General features: G+C 38.5%; 1 long non-coding RNA gene across 3 annotated transcripts in view; it reads left to right on the top strand.

Annotated features, from left to right (window-relative positions):
• The window catches only part of LOC102547989 (uncharacterized), a 79,276-nt gene extending 71,290 nt beyond the window's left edge, over nucleotides 1-7,986 (top strand). For 2 of the 3 annotated variants that reach the window (XR_015687204.1, XR_015687205.1), the window contains exons 3-4: nucleotides 499-582; nucleotides 7,465-7,986. This is a non-coding gene — a long non-coding RNA (uncharacterized LOC102547989). Of the gene's footprint in view, nucleotides 1-498; nucleotides 583-1,734; nucleotides 2,090-7,464 lie in introns of those variants that run through there. The other variant, XR_015687203.1, reaches the window with a different exon arrangement.
• The last annotated feature ends 16,502 nt before the right edge of the window (nucleotides 7,987-24,488 follow it).

Genomic DNA, 24,488 nt, shown 5'->3' with positions numbered 1-24,488 from the left:
AGAGAATGCATCTTTTCAACTTGAGATCCTGAAGGATTCTCTCCCTCATGATAGAGGATATCATGAACTTGGCTTTGTTGATGCACCAGAGTAAAAGAAGGGTGCAGGTGGGTTGGGGATTTAGCTCAGCGGTAGAGTGCTTGCCTAGGAAGCGCAAGGCCCTGGGTTCGGTCCCCAGCTCCGAAAAAAAAAAAAAAAGAAAAAAAAAAAGAAGGGTGCAGGTATGATGGCTAATGGTACTAAGATATTGGGGATCATACTCCATGTCTGAAATACCCATTTTCCTCCACATTTCTTAAATGTGTTTCATATAAATGATAAGGTCTTTTTTTTTTGAAATCTGTCTGTTATTTATTTGCAACAAGATTAAACAAATTTAGAGTTCTACTGGAATGAAAGATAAAAACGAATGGGAAGATGATGGTTAGGCAAAATGCATGCAGTAACCTTTTAAATAGGTGAACCTTTATTTTTGACATTGTCTATTTGGTTATTAAGGATATTTGAACTGGAGATGGCTCCGTGTGCGAATGCAATTGCTGCCAAGACTGATGACCTGAGTTTGATCCTGAAACTCCCATGGTGAGTTGTATAAAAATCAATGAGGGATAAAATAGTTCATTTAAGTGAAATATTAATTAGATTGAGTATATCAGTTAGTGTGGATTAATATGTACCCTGGAGGGGAGAGCTGAATATTCCATGTAAACACACACACACACACACACACACACACACACACACACACACACGCACACTCCACTAAACCTCAGGAACACTGTGTTTACAATGGACCCTATCATAGTTGGATAGAGATGGCAAATTACTTTATGATAAAATAAACTCAACACAATTAGAAGATTTTCTATATTTTTTCTGGTTTTCATAATAAAATATTTATAGCAAATTTATAGAAACTGAACAAAGGAAAGATTGTCTAATCAATTAATCTGGAGGATTACAAAAATAAGAAAACTCAAATGTTGACTAACATGAATGTCAATATTACTTTTTAACATAACAACATAGTTCAAATAATTAAGAATCTTCAGTTAAACTTTATTACTGATGTGGAATACAGCTCAAGGGGAGTCCCCAAGACCTGACACTATTACCAAGGCTATGGAGTGCTCACAAAAAGGGGCCTATCATGTCTGCCCGCAGAAAGACGCAACAAGCAGCTGAAAGAGTCAAATGCAGATATTTACATGCAACCAATGGACAGAAGCTGCTGACACTTATGGTTGAATTAGGGAAAAGCTTGAAGAAGCTGAGGAGGAGGGATGACCCCATAGAAAGACCAGCATTCCCAACTAACTTGGACCATGAGATCTCTCAGATACTGCACCACCAACCAGGTAGCATACACCAGCATATGAGGACCCCAACACATAAACAGCAGAGAACTGCCGGGTCTGGGTTCAGTCAGAGAAGATGCAACTAATGCTCAAGAGACTGGAGGCTCCAGGGAGTGGGGAGGTCTGGTAGGGTGGGGCATGGGAAAGACATCCTCCTGGAGACTGGGGTGGCGCTGGTGGAAGAGGTATGGGATGTAGAACAGTCAGTGGATAGACCAGGAGAGGGATAAAATATGGAGTGTAAAAATAAAAGTTAATTAAATTATAAAATGATGATGATGATGATGATGATGATGATGATAAGAAAAGGTGCATAGCCTGTACAGTATGGACAAACTGGAGATGCACCATTCTCACATATTAACCTCTCCTGCAGCCAAGCTTGTCATAACCTCAAGTCAATGTGGAAGCCTCTACAAAGACCACTGAGCCAAGTGCCATGGTAACTTTGCAATGTAGCTAAAGAGAGCCAGACTTTGCTCATGGAATACTCAGACTGGAAGGGGGAAGGGCACCAGTGAACATCAAGGGACCCAAACCCAGCTTTATCTATGTCCTCTTTGTGCCATCGGACATACAGAGATGACTTCTGCTTTTGACATCTGACTAACTCGGCCTTACGTGTACTCATCATGCCGAAAACCAGTTCATAATCTATGTCTTCCAAATGCAGCAGATACGATTTTACTTAATTTTAAGTTATTTAGTAAAGTTTCTGCTTTGGCATCTGCTACTGATTTACAATCATGAATACTAGCAATCAAAGAAGTAAACAAATAAGAAATCAAACAAAATGATCACCAAATCTCTCATGGAATTCCAGAATGTGTAATTTGCTTCTATAAAGTTGTCAGCCCTCCCAACAGTCGCAAGCATATTCTGCTAAGGATAACACAAGGTCCTTTTAGCTGGGAAATGTCAGGCTCTGTATCATGTGATCTCCCCCGACTACAGTGGATTCAGTGAAGAATACAGACTTTAAAGCCAGGCTAGCAAAGGGTCAGAGGGTACTAAGCACAAACTTGTCGACCTGAATTTGATCCTTGGAGCCAGTTGATGGAAGGAGTAAACCAATGCCTGCAGTTGACCTCTGACCTCGAGAGGAGTGGGACAATAAAAAAAAAGTTTCAAAGAAAAATACCTTTGTTAGTGATAAGAAACCAAGGAAACTATAAACATTATGGATTTACTATTCATCAAGCTTCATAACAGATAATCTGTCTAACATTTATCCATAACATCATATAATTGTAGACTATGGGAGAAGGATTGCTTATTCTCTGAAGTATTTTCTACTTTTTTCACTGACCATAAACTTAAGAATCTCCACAATTGTTCTCATATAGGAATTAAACCTCACAATGTGAACACTCCAGGGTAATTTCTACATTGAATCAGGGCCATGTATCTGATAGCTGTGAAAACAGTGTCTCTATTGTAGAAATTTTAACAATACCCATTGCATTGCCATTTTATTAATAATATTAATTCTTTTTCTAACTCAACATAATATTTTAATAACTATTAGACAAAGTTATATAAAACTGAAGGGCTGGTAATGGGCTTAAAACACATAAATTCAATGGTTTTTTTTTAGTCTTTTTAAAAATTAATCATTCAATTCGTTTACATCTCAAATGATATCCCGCTTCCCAATTATCCCTCCACAAATCTCCCTTCCACATCTGCAATTTTCCCCCTCCCCTTTGCCTTTATGAGAGTGAGCCCTCTACCCTCACCCTTTTAACTCTATACCTCCCTATCTTTAAAATGCCTGTCATCTCTGATACCTAGAACGTCTGTAGAAGACTCACAGCTAAACTGAAAGAATTTTGCTTTTCATTTTGTGCTGATGTACTCAAATGACAGCCAGCTTTCAGTGTTTTTGTGTAGAGGACATTATGTAGTAATCTACAATCATCTTTTAAGACCAGTACAGTTTGTTAAAGTTTTATGCTAAGAGATTCAAACTAAGGAAACCAAGCTAAAAAGAAAGCCATTCTATCTGTCTTGTCACTGTACAGAAGAAAACCTGTTCCGATGTAGGAGAGACGCATAACATTGCAGAAGTGATGCCCAGCATCCTAGGTAGCAATGACACAAATCTAATGCAAGCTGACATTGATACTCATTAGACTCTGATCCTCTAGCTGGCCCTGCTGATTCCTGGCTGGGTGGCAGTAGGTATTAAAGCTGAGGATCTTCTGTCAGTTTTCATTTTGAGGATACTTGGGAATTTGCAGTGAAGAAACATGTCAGTTGGGAGCTTGACTCAAGCTGCCAGTTGGTAAATATGTTGGAATTGTCCAATCATTCCATGTCCTTCTGAAAATTCATGTTGTGGTTCATATTTTTGCATGCCAAATCTTTCGAAAGCAGAATTTTTTATTGTATGTCTTTTAAGAATGTCTACTCAGATAAAATTTTTAAATTTTAGACAAATAAGTTGATGCTTCATTTTTCATCACTCTTGCTACTTAACATTGAAAAATGCAACTCCCAGAATCCCCAAATTACTTTAAGTCTGAAAATAAATACTGTGATTCTTAATCTGTCTGCTTTCTAATTTGATAATTGTTGGCACTGTGATCAGAAGAGACATTTGCCATTCGTGTGTGATTTCAGATCCTCTGTAGACATTGGCAATGCATATAGAAATATTTCAAAATGACATCTTGAAGTATACATGAACAGCATGATAATTATTTAAAGTCATACAAAGAAAAGTGATTCAAAGGTAGATCTAAGACATGGAAGATGGGAGTATTACAAGGTTTGAGAGTTCAAAATTTTCAAGTCTGAAGGAAAAAATTATATCATTTGGAAAGCCAAGAGAGTGTTGGGGCCACTACCCATATGTCTTCTTTGTGCCGATTAGGAAAGGCACCCCTTGTGAGTGATTAGTCCATGGGTTTATGGCTTTCAAAGCAGATGGTGCTTTTGTATGAATATTTTACAAAAGCATCTTTTCCTCTGGGCAGATCAATCCTGTGCCAGAGAACATGGCTTGGCAAGAGGAGTATGGATGGATTTATATTTCTTGCTTCCTTTTTGTAAGGGCCATGGGCAGACAGTACTTTTCTCACCCATTAATGTGAGAAACAATGAAAGTCATGCAACAGTTAAAGAGAGTTGCTTTAGAATGATGAGAGCGTTATTGATAGGATGTGTTTTTGAAGTTATTATTTAACAATGAAGGATCTTTGATGGCAAGAAATACAAACTGTTGTTGATTAATGCACGTAGTATTTCTAAAAATAATGCAGAGTAGTTCACAATATTAAAAAATGAAGCAAAGGCTTATGAAGTTGGGGGACTTTTGTCATAGCTGAAGCACCAGGACATACATGGGGAGTATGTTTTAACCCAGAACATTAGGTCTCAGGTTTAATGGAACTTCAAACTCACTATCACGGCTTTGAAAGTCTTGATAATCTGACGTCATGTTCCAGAGAAGAATGTCTTAAGTACATACAGACTGTCAATTTTAAATCTCCCCAAATAAAACATTCTTTACATTTTAACACTTAGGTGACAAAAACTAATGGAATTCTATTTTTATATCATAATTTTTAAGATTTAGATTCTGCCACCAATATCAAATCCTACAATTGTGACCTACTTGTGAATTATGCTGGTATGATAGTGGCAAAAATATTATGGAGGTAACCAATTTGGTTGGAGGTAATTCAATCTTTTTTTATTGAATTTAAGACACATTCCATGAATTGGAACCTAAACATGTGGCCAAGAGCCTAAGACTGACTAGGTCATCAGCCCTAAAGGAAAACCTTTTACTATTACTCTGCTAGCTGAACACAGCAATAAATTATGATTCCTAATGACACATTGCTATACCCATAAATCACAGATCTCTCAGCCATTATGAGCGAAACTTCTTGCAGCTGATGTCAGTAGGTGCTAATTTGAATGAAGACCAACAACTGAAATATCTGCAGAGTGAGAGACTGTGGGGCACTCAGCTTGAAGTGGATGTACTTCACCCTCACCTTGCCAAAACTCAGATGTCCATGCAGAAGAGGGCGTGGAAGAATTGTTACAGCCACAGGTGGTTGATGACACCAAGGAATGAGAGGCTTTCAGAAACAACAGGATTGATACACATCATGTCTCACCATGACTGTGACAGCATGCCCAATATCTAGACAAAATCTTAGCATTGAGAAGGGGAAGTGAACACAAATGCCCACCACACAGGTAGTCAGTTGATACCTGGTAGTCAAAGGGATGTCAGTTTTATACAGAGGAGAGACACTGGGTATACCAACCACACTACAGGTCAGACTCCATGCCCAGAAGTAGTTGGCTAATATAAAACAAAAATCATGTTTTTGTGTGTTTTCTGTTTTGGTCTCATTTAGTACTTGTTTTATTGTCTTTAGGGTTTTTTTTTGTTATTTGTTTCTTTTGAGAGAGAGAGAGAGAGAGAGAGGGAGAAAGAGAGAGAGAGAGAGAGAGAGAGAGAGAGAGAGAGAACACGAAGTTAGGTATTATTGTGGCTTTTTGAAGGATTTAGGAAAGGAGAAAGATATGATCAAAACATGATTACATACATAATACAATGTATATATTAAACAAATTTTAAACTCTGAGTATCTGGTTGTACAGATTTAACCTTAAGCCCAAAGAGGAAGGGATCCTGAGCAACAATCTGTCACGTTGTTTAATGTAAGCCTCGACTGTAAGATTGGAAAGTTATGGAGCCTAACCATAGGAACCTTTGTTTGCAATAACTACCTTTGTAGTTAAGCAATATATTGAAAAATGAAACAATAGTTCATGTATGATACTTCTGTATGGTATTTCTAATATTTATAATAGAAATATAGGATGTTTCTGTTGCCATGGTAAGAATCAGTGTAAATTTTCAGACCTAATGCATGGATTTGAGAGTGAGCCCCCCAGTCTTCACATCACTCTTTCATTCCACCATGTCTTATGTGGGAGAATTTCTATAATCTCAGGAGTATGTGCTTGCTTGCCACCCACATAAGGACACCAATGGGACAGCCCTAGGCTGATAGAAGGCAAAGACTTCACAGATAATTTATGTTCTCTTTCATGTCCACATTTTGTCAGTTGCCTCTAAATTCTTCCTAATGTATTCCTTCATTATATAATTTCATAAAATCTGATGAAAAAAATCACTGAGTGTGCTTTCGACATTTCTCTATGATTCTATTGTGAAACATTTCTCTTGATGGTTTACAACATTTCACAGTAATTTGGGTTTCTAACTTTTCAGTGTCCAGCACAAGCTTCTTTTAATCTCTCAGCTCATACCTGTTTGACATCAGACATCCATACTGAAAGTTAGGCATCCCACAGATTCCACACCAGAGGCTTCCTAGTGGGCTCTTAGAACAGTTCATGTATCTCCTGGATGGACTGAAAACTCTCTGTCAGTCTGCTCTTGTTTTAAATGCTTTCTGTGACCATGCAAGGAATCAAAGGGTTTTAAAAAGTAGGAATGTATGGCAATAATCTCTTGTTTTAATGGGAGAAAGAGTTTGTTTTGGCTATGGTTCCAGAGGAGGAAGACAGCAGGTGGCTGGTTCAGGAACCAAGAGAACACATTTCTCCCTGGAAGCAGAAAGTAAAAAGAGGAAAACTGCAGGTGAAAGGGGATTATATATTCTCAAAACCCACCATTCGACATGAATGCAACTACCAAACTCCCCCAAAACAGCATCACCAAATGAAGACCTAATGTTTCAAACACCTGAGTCTATGAGAGACACGCTCACTCAAAACACCAGAGTGGATACATATTTCTACTTTTTTCTTTTTTGACAAAATAAAATATAGTAATAGAAAACTAGATCCAAGTCAATCCAAGAAGAAGTAAAAACTCCCAAGAATAGGCACAAGAATCACAGTCATTTAAAATACTAAGACTCATATAAAGTCACTAAGCAGACGGTATAGTATACAATCAGAGGACTTGGTGCAGAGTTGTTTAGATCTTGTGCTTGCTGATTTAGTCTTTGTAAGTTCATATGAGCCTTGCTTAGTTGATAAAGAGGGCCTTGTTATCTTCTATTTCCTCTAACTCTTACACTCTTTCTTTCTTCTCTTCTGCTAGGTTCCCTGAGTTCTGAAGGGAAGAATGAGGCGGGACATTCCACAGAACTGTGTTTCAAGGACTCCTGTTTGTGTAATGTCTGGCTTTGTATGTCTGCATCTGTTCTCATCTGCTGCAGGAAGAAGCTTCTCTTATCGTGACTGAATAAGGCACTGATCTATGAGGATAATGGAATACCATTAGTAGTCATTTTATTGATACTTTACTTTTTTGTTTTGAACAGAAACATTTTTGCCATAGGGCATTGAACTATCTATTTTCTGGCTCTTGGTCTCCAAAGCAATGTCAGGTATGGGCTCTATCTCATGGAGTGGTCTTTAAGGCAGATCAATTATTTGTTTGCAACTCTCACATGTTCTGAGCCATCATTGCCCTAACATATCTTGCAGGCAGGATAGATTGTAGGTTAAAGGTTTTGTGGCTGGGTTGTTGATTATATTTCTCTTTTGGTAGCTAACAGAGTACCCTTCCACCCAAAGACACTGGAATGTAGGTATTAAAGCCCATCATGGATTTCTCCATATTCAGTGTGTTATGTGAGTTTCATTCTCAGCAGTGTGCCCTGATAGTTTGTAGAGATTAACCCACTGTACTGGTAACACTTGGGTTGTTTGGGGATTTCCAAATGACCCTTTTGGCCAATAATTCAATTCAGTCCAATCCAGTTCTGGAATTTGAGGCTTTGATGAGTAATGGCCAGTGACACTCTGTTGCCCCCAGTATTAGGAGACCTCACTAGCCTCTTCTTTATCTTCTTTAGTAAGTTCACACCATACCATATTTCCGTACCGTCCCTCAAATGCCCTTCAGTTCCAACTGTTCCTTCTTACAAATCTACTCTTAACTCTATCTCTCCTCTAGTTTCTGGATATATGAATAGAACAACAGTTAACAATGTTGGGCATACTGCCCCACATGTGGCCCACACATATACAGCCATCCAATTAGACAAGATGGATGAAGCAAAGAAGTGCAGGCCGACAGGAGCCGGATGTAGATCGCTCCTGAGAGGCACAGCCAGAATACAGCAAATACAGAGGCGAATGCCAGCAGCAAACCACTGAACTGAGAATAGGTCCCCCGTTGAAGGAATCAGAGAAAGAACTGGAAGAGCTTGAAGGGGCTCGAGACCCCATATGTACAACAATGTCAAGCAACCAGAGCTTCCAGGGACTAAGCCACTACCCAAAGACTATACATGGACTGACCCTGGACTCTGACCCCATAGGTAGCAATGAATATCCTAGTAAGAGCACCAGTGGAAGGGGAAGCCCTGGGTCCTTCTAAGACTGAACCCCCAGTGAACTAGATTGTTGGGGGGAGGGCGGCAATTGCGGGAGGATGGGGAGGGGAACACACATTAAGAAGGGGAGGGGGAGGGATTAGGGGGATGTTTGCCCGGAAGCCGGGAAAGGGAATAACACTCGAAATGTATATAAGAAATACTCAAGTTAATAAAAACAAAAACAAAAACAATGTTGGGCATAATCTTTAAATGAAGGACAACTGTTCAATTGTAGGTATATAATCACCTATAATTTATGCATTTATGGGGTGTTTGATATTCTCAAGTTTTACATCTCTAGAGATTTACATAATAATATGTGTCATTGTGCTTCATCTCATGCAATGTGACACATATTACAATGTGACAAGGCATGGAGGAAGTGAAAGGAACCCTCTTCTCTTATCTAAATTGTAACAAACTTGGCAAACAGTGGCCTTTGAATTGAAAGTGGCTTATAAACAAGGAAAGTTATATGAGATTACTGCTGGATCTGGACTCAGTCAGAGATGATGCACCTAACTTAGAGAGATATGGGGCCCCAGGGAGTGGGGAGATCTGGTGGGGTAGGAACAGTGGGGACATCCCTCTTGGAGATGGGAGGAGGAGGACAAAAGGGATGTGGAACAATGGGAGAGTGGACTAGAAGGGACATAATGTCTGGACTGTAAAAAATGTTTAAGAAATAAGGAAAAAAATAGAAATGAAGAATCAGGAAGATATGGTTCTAATTAAAAAAAAATCAAGAGTTCTTGTTCTGTAGTAGATAGATCAACAAATGGAACAGAAAAATCTTCCTGAATATATTTCAGCTTTCTTATTGGTCAACATCAATTATGATTAAAGAACATCTAAAGATGGCTAAAGAAAGCATTGTCACCAAAAAATGCTATTTATAGGAAGCTAAGTATATATTTTGAAATTAGGGCAACAAAGAAAGCAATGGAAACCTCAACTAATATCAGTCGTCAGCAGGAGTGGGATATTGATGCAATAGATTTGATTATGTTTTGGAGAGGATTGTGGAAGGACTTTGGAAATTTTGGCTATAATATCCATTGAGTATTGAGAGCTTGGAAGATAAGAATGTTGAGAGCAGTGCAGAAGATGGAGGCCTGGCTTGTAAAGTTTCAGCGAGAAGTTTAAAGAATCTACTAGGACCATTTGCAACTTTTAATTGAGAATCTGTCATTCTGGGCTGGAGAGATGGCTCAGCCATTAAAGGATAGGCTCACAACCAAATATATAAGAATCTGTCATTCTGGTTAGCTGTGACTGAAGAGTCAGGTATGCCTAAGAAGAGTCTAGCACAATTGAAGTGAAACCTTTGCTTTATTGGGACAAATGCTGCTGTTTAGATAGCACTAAGAATTTAGTGGTAGCTAAGATTCACCGAGGTAAAATCTTCTGGTGTTTCTTTAGAGTCAGTATACAGATGCTGTGTTCCAGAAGTGTCCAGGTTGTACCTTGTGTTGGCAGCTGAAATTGGCAGATTTTATTTACTCAGGTTTTGAGGCATCATGAAGAACAGGTGAACCTTGGCACTTTGAAAGGCAAGGACAGGCCATTAGTGAAGGTCCAACCTTGGTGACAGTTGAAGGCTTAGGATTGAAAGTATCATGAAGAGAAGATGAGACTTGTCACTATAAAGAGAGTCTATGAGAGATAGGCTCAGTTTTCACAGGAAACCACCACCATTTTGGAAATGCCAGTATAAAGAATAATAGCAGCTGTAGGGTGAAGCAAGCCAGAGCCCAGAAGAAAAGTTGTATGTGCTATAGACTGCATATCTAGAAAAGTGACTCAAACACCTTGGAGAATCCCAGAATATCACAAGCAAATCCACAATATTGGATGTTGAGTGATCGTCACTGTTAGATGTTGGTTTTGCTTTATTCATATTGTAACTGTGCCCTGATTCTTGCTCTTGAAGCAAGGATGTATTTCATTTATTTTTGATTTTACAGGAGCCAACAGTTAAGAGGTTGAAGTCTTAAAGAGATTTTAGGTTTTAAAAGAGACTTTGAATTTTTAAAAAGACTGAGTTTTGAAGTCTTTGAATTTGTAAAGAATCTAGGACTTTTTAAAGTTTGTAAAATGTTTTATATTGTGAAATTAATGTTAATGTGTCATTTTGGGAATGAACAAGAATAAAAAGGTTGTGGTTTAACAGTGACCTGTTTGTGTCTCAAGTTGACACGGGGTCAACTATGTTAGACAATTTTATGTCCATTTGACACATATGAGACATGGGAACATAACTTAAGAAAATGGACCAAGTCCATTGTCAGTGGTACCATTCTATAAGAAAGCTGGCTGAGGAAGACAGTAAGCAACAGCCTCAGTGGATTACAGAGATCAAACTCTGCACATTTTTATTTATTATTAATATTAATATTATTATAAATGATTAAGTAAAAATTTTTAAGTTTTTTTCCTTTTGTTTTTACAAGAAGCTTAAAATCCATACATTAAGCAGTTGAGGGAGAATGGATACAAGGTATGTGAGATCAAAAAGTTAACAGACAAAAGGAAAGGCAGGGATAAAGAGTGGAGCAAAGACTGAAGCAAAGGCCATCAAGAGACTGCCCCACCTAGGGATCCATCCCATCGGCAGATACCAAACCCAGACACTATTGCTGATACCAAGAAGTGCTTGCTGACGAAGCCTGGTTTAGCTGTCCCCTGAGAGGCTCTGCCAGAGCCTGACCAATACAGATGCAGATGCTCACAACCAAACATCGGACTGAGCCTGAAAACCCCAATGGAGAAGCTAGGGCAAGGACTGGAGGAGCTGAAGGGGTTTGCAACCCCATAAGAAGAACAACATCAACCAACCAGACCTCACAAAGCTTCCAGGGACTAAACCACCAACCAAACAGTACACATGGTGGGACTTATGGATCCAGTTGGATATGTAGCAGAGGATTGTCTTATTTGCATCACTAGGAGGGGAGACCCTTGGCCATGTGGAGGCCTGATGACCCATTGTAGGGGAATGCTAGGGAGCAAGAATGAGTGGGTGGGTGGGTAAGAGTTCACTCTTATAGAGGCAAGGGGAGGGGGTATAGTGGTTTGTGGAGGGGAAACTGAAAAGGGTGGCATTTGAAATGTAAATGAATAAAATAAACAAGTAAATGAATAAAATAAACAAGTAAATGAATAAAATAAACAAGTAAAAAAATGAAAAAAAATCTACCAGAAAGATTTTTTCTCATGTCAGCAAGATGACTGTCTATAAACAATAACGTGAGTTAAGGAATGGTTATGCTTCTCTTAAGGCATTCGTATTTCCTACAAATTTCTTTGGCCTACTTCCATGGGAAATATGCAGGAAGTATTCAACTTCTGTAAGACATGAAGTAAAAATACCACATGCTCCGAATTACTGTGATAGAGAGAAATTTCACCTAAAGTTAATCATCTCTTCTCCCAGAATAAATGATGTACCTAAAGCTGCAGTCTCATTGAATAATTGCTTTTTTTAGTGGATTTTGAGTTTCTTTGTAATATATGTGAAGTCTATAAAACAATTACCATATGAATGAGGTGACGATGACACCCTTCCACGTCAGCTGATATTGGGTACACAGAAGGCAGGTGTCATGCTTGACTTTCTAGTATTTAAAATGTGTAAAAATATTAATAGGTAGCTTGAATTCATGAAAATCATTGCTAAATAATTTCACATAGAGATCAAAGGAAAATTGATGGGTGTGTTCTGTTCTTTTTTTCCTCTTTGATTGCATTAACTTTGGGCCCTGTCTTTTGTTAAAGTCTTTTTTCATTCAAATTCACATTTAGGAAATCACCTTTGAAGGTGTAAAATATGTCACTCAACCTGTATGGAAAATGGAATGTTAATGCCTATTATATAGTTTCTATTCAATAATTTTCATAATGTATATAGTAAATAATAGGGAAATGACATCTCATATTCTTCTAACCCATCCTCCACATCCCCTTTCCTGGTTTATCTGTTTATGTTGGTCTTGTTCTACTGAAATCTCATCTGTTCACAATAATTTCAACCTTTACTTACGAAAGGCTTTGATAAGGTTTATTTGCTTTTCTATATGAGAAAATGAGTCTTGATGCCCTGAAAAGTCTAGAAGTGATTGGTTTGTGACATGCCTATTTCAGACTCCCATCTAGGCCTTCATGGAGGCATTCTGCTAGACACCTCTAAGTATATTTAAATGTCAGAGTTCAATATAAAAGAATGACATTACATAAGTAATTAAATTTTTAAAAAGAGGCACATTCTTGAAACTAGAATCTTTATTTTGTATTACAGTGACAACTTACATTGTCACCAAAAAATGAATCGACAGACACCTCTTCTCCATCCTGAATACCTTGGAGGCTATCTTAACCCTTTCTAGATGCTATACTGTACTTACATAATAATCCAAGAGAGAGGACTCATGTACTTGGAATTGGGTGGTTGGAATGCTTTTTAAGAAAATGTGAGCTTTGAAAGAGTTAAAGTGGCAATTATTAGATAAGATGAGAACAAGAAAGATTATGCAGGAAGATGTTTTCAGGAGCTATAGCATAGAAGGGTGAAAGAAAGATTGTCAAAATTTGGAATCTAAAGTGCAAACATATTTTCAGGGCTGAACTGGGTTTCAATTATGAAGGCCAAGGAAAAATTTGGCAAGAATATAAAAATATAAAGTTACTTAGTTAGAGAGTTTGAAAGATAGGGAAGGGCCGATTGGGCCAAATTAGAGAGTGTACAGATCTATTTGCCAATGAGGACTTTGGGCTGAAATAAGAACACATCCCCTGATGAGATACAAGCTTTGATAGTCTTGGAAAAAAGTTGAGCCAGTCCAATTTCACCCTTTCACTTACATTTTGTCTTATATGGATGAAGTCTTGTAGCCACTGGTGAGTGCACTAGTTAATCTTCATTTTGAGCTTAACTGGACTTAGCAACAATCTCTAGGTTTATCTGTGAGGATGCTCACAGAGACATTTAACTGAAGTAAAAAGAGCAGCCCTGAATGTGTGAATCACCACTCCATGAGCTAGAATTCCAGGAGAAAGGAGCTGGGTAGCAGGATATAGCTCGTTGTGCTTCTTGACTGCAGACATGAGTAACCAACTGCTTCACATGCCCACCGCATACCAGTTTCCCAACAGGATGGGCTGCTTATGTCATGCCACAGAAACAAGATAAGTAAATGATGTAATAGCAGTAATATAATGAATTACATCCATACCAGTTTGGTATGTTGAAGATAAACCTGCACTCTTATCTTCATCTTAACATTTTTATAATAGCCAAGATATAGAATTAACTTAGTCTATCAGCATATAAACTAATGGATTACATATGTGCACATATGTATGTATAATGCATACATACATATACACACATATACACACATTACTTAAGATAACTATACAATGTTTTATATATAAGTGTATGAACATACACAGAATTGGGTATTATTAAGCTTTTAAAAAGAAGAAAAGATTGCTATTTGTGGCTAAACCAAGATGCACAATCAGTCAAGCAAGGCTAGCACATAGAGACAGTGTGCTATTTTCTACATGATCCAGGCCTCTCACTTCATATGTAGCAGAGAATAGCCTTGTTGGGGCACAAGTGGAAGGGAAAGCCCTTGGTCCTGTCAAGGTTGGACCCCCAGTGCAGGGGAATGTCGGAAGGGGCAGTAAGGGAGTTGGATGGGGGGGACATCTGTATGGGACATGGGGAGGGGATGGGGGCTTATGGACTGAAAACTGGGAAAGGGAATAACATTTGAAATGTAAATAAAGAAATATATCTAATAAAAATAGGACAAAAAAAGAGAGAAAGAAAAATATCTGGACCACAGGAGCAGAAGATAATGGTGGCCACAGCTGTAAGAGAGGGCTGGAAAAGATGTTGGTCAAAGTGTAAAAAGTTCACTTCGATGATTAAGCTCTGAGGTTGGGAATTCCTGGCTATATTTGATAATAAATCACTTGATATTAGCTAGTGTTCTTACCATAAAATGCTACATTTATGAATTGTTTTGTAGTTCTGGGAATGTTTTATTTACTAATTTCCAACACACACACACACACACACACACACACATCTATCTATCTGTCTATCTATCTGTCTATCTATCTCTATATATCTATCTACAGATATAAAGAGTCACATTTGCTTTATTTGTCAATTAAGTTGGGAAAAAAGATTTGATTTTTCTAGTGCTGAAGAGGACAGCAGAGTCCCTGAGGTCTTTGTTTATGGTTAAGTCTTGCTCTGTGTGGAGATGATAGAAGGTTGTTTATATTGTTCTTTTAGAGGGTCTAGGGTATGAATAGTTCAGAAATACCACTAAGTCAGGTGTGCTGGTACAGTCCTTCAAGACCAAAACTTGGGAGCCAGAAGTAGGAAGATCAAGGAATTCAAGGCCAACTTAGTCCCTGTAGTGATTTCTTGGCTAGCCAAGAAACATGATGAGACCCCTATTTCAAAGAAAGAAACACCACTCACCTGATATGGGCATGAGGAATTAAACTTCTTTACACTACCATGAGTTAGTAACTAGTTAAAAACTTAACCTTGTAATTTAGTATAAGATAAAACATTTAAATTTAAGCGTGTTTTCAGATACTGCTGTTTTCAGACATAAAGAACCTGTATGTCTTAGAATGAGTTTTCTTCACATCAGTATTGTTACTCTTCACTGGTTTTCTGTAGAAGTCAATTAAAATAGATTAATCACACGTTCAGTCCAAAGACAAAAGCTTCATTTTTTTCTAAGTTAATATATACAGTAGTTTTTCTTTTTTGTTCTTCAATTTTTATTAAATTGGGTATTTCTTATTTACATTTCAGGTGTTATTCCCTTTCCCAGTTTCTGGTCCATCAGCCCCCTAACCCCTCCCTCTCCCCTTATATACGGGTGTTCGTCTCCCCATCCTCCACCCCCATTACTTTCCCCACAACAATCCCCTACACTGGGGGTCCAATCTTGGCAGGACCAAGGGCTTCCCCTTTCACTGGTGCCCCAATAAGGCTATTCACTGCAACCTATGCAGTTGGAGGGTCAGTCCATGTATAATTTTTGGGTAATGGTTTAATCCCTGGAAGCTCTGGTTGTTTGGGATTGTTGTTCTTATGGGGTTGCAAGCTCATTCAGCTCCTTCAGACCTTTCTCTAATTCCTCCAACTGGGGATCCCGTTCTCAGTCCAGTGGTTTGCTGCTGGCATTCACCTCTGTATTTGACATGTTCTGGCTACTTCTCTCAGGAGAGATCTATATCCGGTTCCTGTCATCATGCACTTCTTAGCTCCATCCATCTTATCTAGTTTTGGTGGCTGTGTGTGTGTGTGTGTGTGTGTGTGTATGCCAAATGTGGGGCAGGCTCTGAGTGGCTGTTCCTTCAGTCTCTGCTCCAAACTTTGCCTCCCTATCCCCTCCTATATATATTCTTGTTCCCCTTTTAAAGAAGGAGTGAAGCATCCGCATTTTGGTCATCCTTGAGTTTCATGTGGTCTGTGCATCTTGGGTAATTCCAGCATTTGGGAAGAGCAGAACACTCTGTTCCCATAACTTGCTGAAAGAAAACAGTAAAAGAGGTTTACAGGACTGCTGGCACACAGGCCCACAGGGAGGTCAAGCCACCATTAGAAACAGCAAGAACGGCTAACACCAGAGACAACTTGATGGTGAGAGGCAAGCGCAGGAACCCAAGCAACGAAAACCAAGACTACTTGGCATCATCAGACCCGAGTTCTCCCACCAAAGCAATCACTGGATATCCAAACACACTGGAAAAGCAAGACCTAGATTTAAAATCACATTTCATCATGACGAGGGAGGACTTTAAGAAAGTGATAAATAACTCCCTTAAGGAAATACAGGACAACACAAGTAAACAAGTAGATGCCCTTAAAGAGGAAACAAACAAAAAACCCTTAAAGAACTACTGAAAAAATCTTTATTTTTAAGTTAAAAAAGTTGCAATCTAAGGATAACTTCTCCCTTATAAGAGGAATTCTATTGGGGGAGGGAGGGTATAATATAATATTACTAGATATTACCTTTCCAAATAGAGGTCTTAACAGTTTGTAAGTAGTCACTGCTTGATTTGGAAACGTCAGAGACAGTTTCTCTCCCACAGTATCACAGATTCTGTATCAATGGTGATGGATAACCTTATAAAGGTGCAGTCAGCAAAGAAAGAGAGAGAGAATTCATATTCATCAGCAAATCCCTGTCCCAAGTCATCATATAATGCTTTTTCAAAAAGGTGGTGAATAATTATTTGACAGATATAAGAGCAATACAATTTATAGTCCATAGAATCTTATGTATGGGAGTGGGATGGTTTTAAACATGTAGATTTTGACTGGGATTACAAATAAGAAAGTCAGGCTCTAACAAACCTATTCTTTTTGTTCTATAATTCCTATTAATATTAACAGAGAGCATTCAGGCAAACAGTGAGATAGAGGGAATAAAAGCAGATTGTTAACATCTGGTCACAGAACATCAAGGAGTGACATTGTGAAAAGGTTTTAAAGACTGTCTTTGTCTGCAGGTGTATAAAGTGCTTACTGAAAAGGGGGAAACGCTATATGCTTCCAGGAGATCTCTGGGAAACTCTGGCTTGACACCTTGCATCTGGCACAGAGTGATCTCCACTTGTGTGTTGCCTTAGGATGGTACAATAGTCAGAGTCTTCTCCAGAAATAACCTCATGTCATTACTTTCTTTCTCAATCGATGTCCCTGGCTTATGACTATTAGTCACATTTCGTTGAAATCATAAGTTCAGGCCCATTAATAATAAATTCTTATTAACCTTTTCTAAAGGACAAGGGTAAGGTTCTCCTGGCAGCTGGATTGATTTCCATACTTGAATCTCTTTCCATTGATCTACCCCTTCAAAGAGCCTTTCAAGTGAAGTCCAACTGTTTTGATTGTATTCCTTTAGTTTCTCCTTTAACCTCTAACATTTGGTTCTACTGGGATAAAACATGTTGTGTGAGACAGATATATTATAGTTAGGAACTCATCATATCCTGAAAAGATGATTATAAAGAAGAATATCCAAAAGCATGTGCACAGGAAAAATTGGAGGAGAAAGATATTTTATGTATTTACTCACTTATCTATGCTTAAGGGAAAAGAGATTTTGAGAGCAGGGATTGAAATGAGGACTTTTCACGCATTGGATAATATCCCTTCCAATATAAACTAAGTTTCTGCTCCATGTATCTTGCCTCTTATCTTTTACTCCCTCACACATTGGAAAGCTCAACCATGCTCGACTGGAGAAAAATCAGTACAACCATCTACCTTGCCTGTATTGTACCTGCTGGTCTATCTTTGGATAACGAGGTATCTGACTGTGAGTGATTTCTATGCCTCTCAGAGGAGAGAGTCAAATATACAGTAAGTAGACTTTGGATGAGTGGGAACATCCTGTTTCAACTGGTGATCTGGTAAATTGGTTTTCTGCTTCAATTCAGCGAAGATTTTTCTGGAGTCATTAATGGAACTGTGAAGATGCCAACTTTTCTGTGCAACCCTTATCATATTTTCTCAGGAAAAGTGCAGGCTGGCACTTAGTTATTATTAATGGACCAATTATAAGCCCACAGAGAAGACAATCTTTACATCTGTTTATGCAATGTCCATTGGCTTTCAAACAGCTCAGACAAATCAAGAAGGGTGAAATTTGCAAGTTAGTGAGACACTCTTTGTACTTTGGAATAATGGTTTGGAAGTGCTAAGGGTCATGGAGTTATTTTTCTCAAAATAAAAACTTAATATCATTTTCTAATATTAAGAAGCAATGAAATAAGTCTTTGTGCAAAGTGACAAACATCACAGGAGATGTGTTAGGGGAATGCTATAATTTGCAAACAAGAATCATGAGATTATGTTTCAATCTACCAAAAATAGTTCAGCTCTTTCAGCAAGATGATAAGCTAAAGTTTAAGTTTGCATTTCATTTTTTTCTCCAAGTAAAAGTATGTTTTAATATTTTATAGAATTTTGATCTAGAGAATCCTAGTGTTTACTGTGCTAATACATTGGATTATACATTAAAGGTAACTCAGCCTTTGGCTGCAGGAGCCAACTCAATTTGGGTGAGAGGGAAGCCTTACTTTCCATAGCAAGTGCTTATTTCCTGTGTAAGGAAAATACCTGCTTCACTGGGCTGGGCCTGCTCTGAGTTCATGTGAAATAAGGAGTCTGTAGATGAACACAGGCAAAATGTTCAGCCCACTAAATACATGTACAGAGTGACCATGCAAGCTATATGCTCAGGACTACATGACTAAAGCCTTTACACTTTTATCAATAATCAGTAGAACAGCCCCTTTTGTTTTCTGATGTAGATAATGAAAGGATATGAGGCTTATGGAGGAAGAAAACAATTAACTATAGATGACTTAAGAAGCCTAAGGTGCCTTCAATTAAAGTTACGTAGCCAAGAACAGAAGGGAAAGATGATCAGACCTGGGAAACTACGGTTACGAAACTCAGACTATAACTAAGTGTATTGAATATCAACGGCTAATATCCTAAGTGGCAAAGATTTTCATGTTTTCCAAAATTTACACTGATATTCTTCTAGTATGTATCATTAGATAAGTTTGATAGAAATGAAAACATTTTCAGATTATAATTCAGGAAAACAAATATTGAAATAACAAGAAGACAGATATATACCTACCTAAATATTTTCTTTGTCAAAAATTGAAGCGAGAAACAGAGTGATGCTTTTTAGGTATTGAGAGCTTTGGTTTCAAACACCTCTCCTTGATATATGCCTAAAGGACTCCGTATTTACCAGCCATGTTCACTGCTGCTCCATTCATAATAGCTAAGGAATGGAAACAATCTGAATGTACTTGACTTGATGAATATATTACATATATATACATATCTGTATATATATATACACACACACGCACATGCACACACACACATATATGTATACAATGAAATACTATTCAATAGTAAAGAAAAAATGAAATCATGAACTTTGCAAGTAAATGTGTGGGTCAAGAAAAGGTCACACTAAGTGAAATAACCGAGACCCAGAAAGATAACAATTGTATGGTCTTTCTCACTGGAAGCTCTTAGCTCCATATTTTCACAAGTGAGTATATGCCCTGGGTTAATTGCAAAACCCATGAAAGTAAAAAGAATTTTCTAAATATAGTTTGCCAGGGTTGTTCAAAAGATTCCCAAAACATGCAGGCAGCTGCTATTGCCCTTTGCTAATTCCCAGTAGGGAAAGGTAAGTCCTTGTTGCTAAAGACCCCATGCACTTTAGATACAGGACTCAGATGAGCTAAAACTGATCTAAGTTCCTCTTCCTTTATTTCATGGTACCAGAAGGCATCATGCAAGCTTGTAAAGAAGGGAGGCAACCAACAGACAGACTCAGTTATTACACCTGTGAAACACAGCACAAGTAGAATGGCATTACAACCAGAAGGGGCACTTATTAGTTTTTAAGAGTTCTCTAATTCTACTTAAGATCCAATCAAAAGGAGGGAAATCATGCTTGTTACTGGAAACCTAGCCTACTACACAGGCCTAATAAACTTATGAATTTTGGAAGAGAACCTAAAACCACCACTTTACCAAACCAACATAATACATAAGTACACTCCAAATATTTGTCCTTATTTTCTTTATATTTACAGTTTGTATTATCCCCACTCCTTATCAAAGAAATTTCTCTTTACAACATATGAGAACCATTACAGAAAAACCACAACCAATTAAAAATAAAGAATTGCAGAGCCCAGTCCCAGTGAATATGTGTAAACCACTGTAGTGGTTGTAAGATCAGAAAGATTGTTATGACCCAGAGAATCAAGGGTTCTGATATAACAGCATGTCTTCTAGAAATTTCAGAAGCTACACTGATACATTCTCACTCTAATGAATTCTTAAATATGAGATGAACAAGAATAACCAAAAAGGCATGCCAAATATATGGTGATAAGCCCATGAGGATTCGCCTCTATGCAAAGAACTAAGGCAAACTATGGGATACTGAGAATGGGAGAATTAGTCTTTCCTAGAGAAGAGCACACCAATTGGTTATCCAATACCAGGTTTTCAGCCTCGAGAATGTAACAAGTAAGATTATACAGACTGAAGAAGATGTATGTTTGTATATATGCATGTATGTATGTATGCATGTATGTATGTATGTATACCAGTATGTATGTATGTATGTATGTATGTATGTATGTGTGTATGTATATGCATGTAATAATAAGTAATGGAAAATTAGTCTAGGAAATTGAAATAAAGGTTGTATGGAAAGATTTTGAGGAAAAAATGGGAGGGAGAATGATGTAATTGTGCAGTTATTTAAAATAAGAAAAAAAACAAACTGTGCTATTAACCTTAGTTTTACCATTCAGTGCCTATTTGCTTCTGATTTGAGGGTAAGTTGTTCAAATCATACTGCTTTGATTCTGAATAAGGAAAAAAGTACTTGCAAAGTATCCTGAGTAGTACCTACATGAGGGTAGTACTTAGTTGGTGCTAGTTGGCAACGCTTCCTGATTCAGATTTGATAACAAAGTATAATACATTTTCAGGTGCTGTAGCAACATGTCAAAAATAGTTAACTTAAAAAGAGGAAGTATTCATTTTGTGGATATATCAGACCAATATTTCTGACTGGCAAACCAGTCACATATCCTGGAGGTAGCATATGGTCCAGGAAGCTTACTGTAAGTGAAGGCTACTGAACTAGACCATTCTGTGGGTAGAAAGAAACCTTTATTAAGGATCAAAGTGCTGTCTCTTGGAGGAAAAGAAGAGTAGGTGTTGGGAAAAACCTCTTCAGTTTCATGGGAACTGGTAGTAGTGGGGGAACAGTAATGTTTGAGCCAAAACAGTCAGGGAGTTAGAGCACTAGGAGATATATTAGAGGTCAAAACAGCCTGATGGCCAGTGTGGGAACTTTAAGCTGGTATGGTCTATTTGGGGTAATCAGGAACTAGATCCCATTTGGCAGAAGTAGTTGACTGTTGGGAGTGTGTAAAGAAAGTATTGTCTTTTCCCGATAAACAAAAACCTGGTTCATGAGATTTCTGAAGAATGCTGACATTAGGTTTTTGTTTGTCACGTCAGAGTACAACCTGAGCTGAGACCAGACTCTAACACAGGACATTGACAGTGACAATTTTGGGGGCCTGCTTTGGACCTAATGAAGACTGGGAAACAAAGATAGAGAAGTACGGCCAGGTTCTAATGTCATTCGCAAGAACATATTCATATATTATCTAAAGGAATTTTGTGGGACTCTGTGCTGGGGACTCCCCAAGGAGATCTCTGGCCTGGCTAGGTGTGTGGGTTTGGGTGAGCAGGAGAGAACTCAGGTAGGGAGGGGGGACTGCTTCTGTCTCCTCCACTGCTGGTCCTGCTCCTTTCCGCCACTGCTGCTTCGGTTGGTTGCTTGGTGCACGCGGGAGACTGGGAATTGCTTGGTGCACGCAGGAGACTGGGAATACGCCTGCCATCCCTAAGGGTCCCCTGGGGATTCGACTATCTAGACCAGGAATCAGGGTACCCTTCACAGCCCACTGCTCTGCAGAATTTCACTAGGCTTCATTCGTTAAAGGTCCTTCATTTGTTAACGGTTTTTCCCTCACCATGGGATGTTTGGGACAGGATGCTATCCACCTAACAGCTGGTATAATTAAAAGCACTACAACTGAATCTCATGAGAATTATCAAGGGAGAAACAGAGACTCATCACTGTGTCTGCTTTATCAATGTTATATAGACTGTGATATGGTAAATAATAATTTGTGTTTATAGTTCCGGAACTATGAACGTGGAAGCAAGTACCCTGACTGCCACACCCCCTCTCGAAAGTCAAGAAGGCTTCTTCATCTTCTTGTGCTTCATATATCTCTTGTATTGTGCTTGAATTTTCTGATCCCTTGCATGTTCAATTGCCTATCCCTGTTTCAAGCTACCCATCTCCTTTCTTGGGTGCTTGTGATATTCAATCGGGTGTGCACAGATGGTTCAGGATAGCGTTCTATTGTAGGGTCAATGAGCAGCATAATCCTCATAAGCTCACACGTTCAAACCCGTGGGCTCCAGCTGGTGGCTGTGTTGGGAAGGGTTGTGGGATCTTTAAGAGTGGAACTGTACTGCAGGTAGTGGGTCAATGGGGTAGGCCTTGAAGATTTACACTCTAGCCCTGTGTGATGGTGAATATGCTTGGCCCAGGGAGTGGCACGATTAGGAGGTGTGGCCTTGTTGGAAAAGGAGTGGACTTGTTGGAGGAAATGTGTCATTGAGGGCTTTAAGACTCCCATCCTAGCTCCCTGGAAGCCAGTCTTCTCCTAGCCGCCTTTGGAACAAGAGGTAGAATGTTCAGCTTCTCCAGCACCATGCCTGCCTGGGCATTGCCATGCCTTCTACCAATAATGATAATAGACTGAACCTCTGAACCTGTACGTGAGCCCCAACTAAGCATCGTCCTAATAAGAGTTGCCTTGGTTATAGTATCTGTTCAAGCAGTAAAATCCTAACTAAGACAGCCTGCTTCCTGTTTACATTATGCTTTCTGAGTGAGAAAGCAAAATTCCAAATAATCTTGTTCCCGCCTCTGAGCCTTCCTGTTTTATGCCAAATCTCACTATGAGAGTCTAAAGTTCTGGACTATGGAACAAAATCAACTGCTTCTCCTTTAAGTTGTTTTTGTCAGGATATGTTACCACAGTAAAAGGAAAGTAACTAAGATATTTTCTCAATTCAAAATCCTTAATTATATACAGTGGAAAGATTATTTTCCTAAATCAGGCAATATTCACAGTGATTTGGGTGTGTGGCTAATTTTCAGAAACAGCACTGAAAGTATTATAACTCTTTTCATGTCATTAGTGGTTTTCTTTTTAAAATTTTGCTAATACCTTTAATATATTTTGATTGACATATAATTACATGACATTCCTCTTCCATTTCCTCATACCAGCCTGTCCCATGTACCTTCCCTGAGACTACTTCAATAATGATCCCCAATTCTCAAATTGATAGCTGCTTCTTCTTTGACAATTTTTGTTGTATTCGTATATATGTCCACATGAACATACATATATGCATAGATATGTACAAGTAGATCCTACTGAGTCTGATTTTGTTTGTGCACATATGAATTCAGGAATGACTAGTGCACTGGATAACCAGTAAAGGCCATTTCTAGAAGAGCTATTTCACAGCAGTTTTCCGGGTGTTCTCTCACAATTTTCCTATCCACTTTCTGTGGAGTTCTCGATGCAAGAGCTCATATAAAAAAGTATTTTTTGTGTGGTTAGGTTCCCCGTAATATGCTATTTTCATTATGTCAAGTTGACATTTTCTGTGCTAGTCACCAACTACTATAAAGAGAGGATTCTTTGCCACAGAGTGGTAGCCACACGTATCTGTGGGCATAAGGATAAGCTTTAGGATGTAGTAAGGAATTAAACTGGTCTAACACAGTGGCAGTAGAGGAGTTTTTTTCCTAGGGTAAATAAACTCACATGCCCTAAGAAGCTGGCTAGTTTTCCAGTATCAAGAATGATTTCCCTCTTGTTAAGTGGACCTTAAGGTAGAAAACTGTTGCTTGCTGGCAGCCAATGAGTGCTATTTACTGTTTATTAATGCATACCTTCACATGCTAGGAATTGTTAAGGTTCACAGGTGCTGCACTTAAAGGGACTCTGTTTAACAGTCTTACTC

Source organism: Rattus norvegicus, chromosome 4, assembly GCF_021556685.1.
Source record: "Rattus norvegicus strain SHRSP/BbbUtx chromosome 4, alternate assembly SHRSP_T2T, whole genome shotgun sequence".
Classification (NCBI taxonomy): domain Eukaryota; kingdom Metazoa; phylum Chordata; class Mammalia; order Rodentia; family Muridae; genus Rattus; species Rattus norvegicus.
The sequence above is the reverse complement of the archived record's forward strand: the minus strand, read 5'-3'. Positions and strand labels throughout refer to the sequence as shown.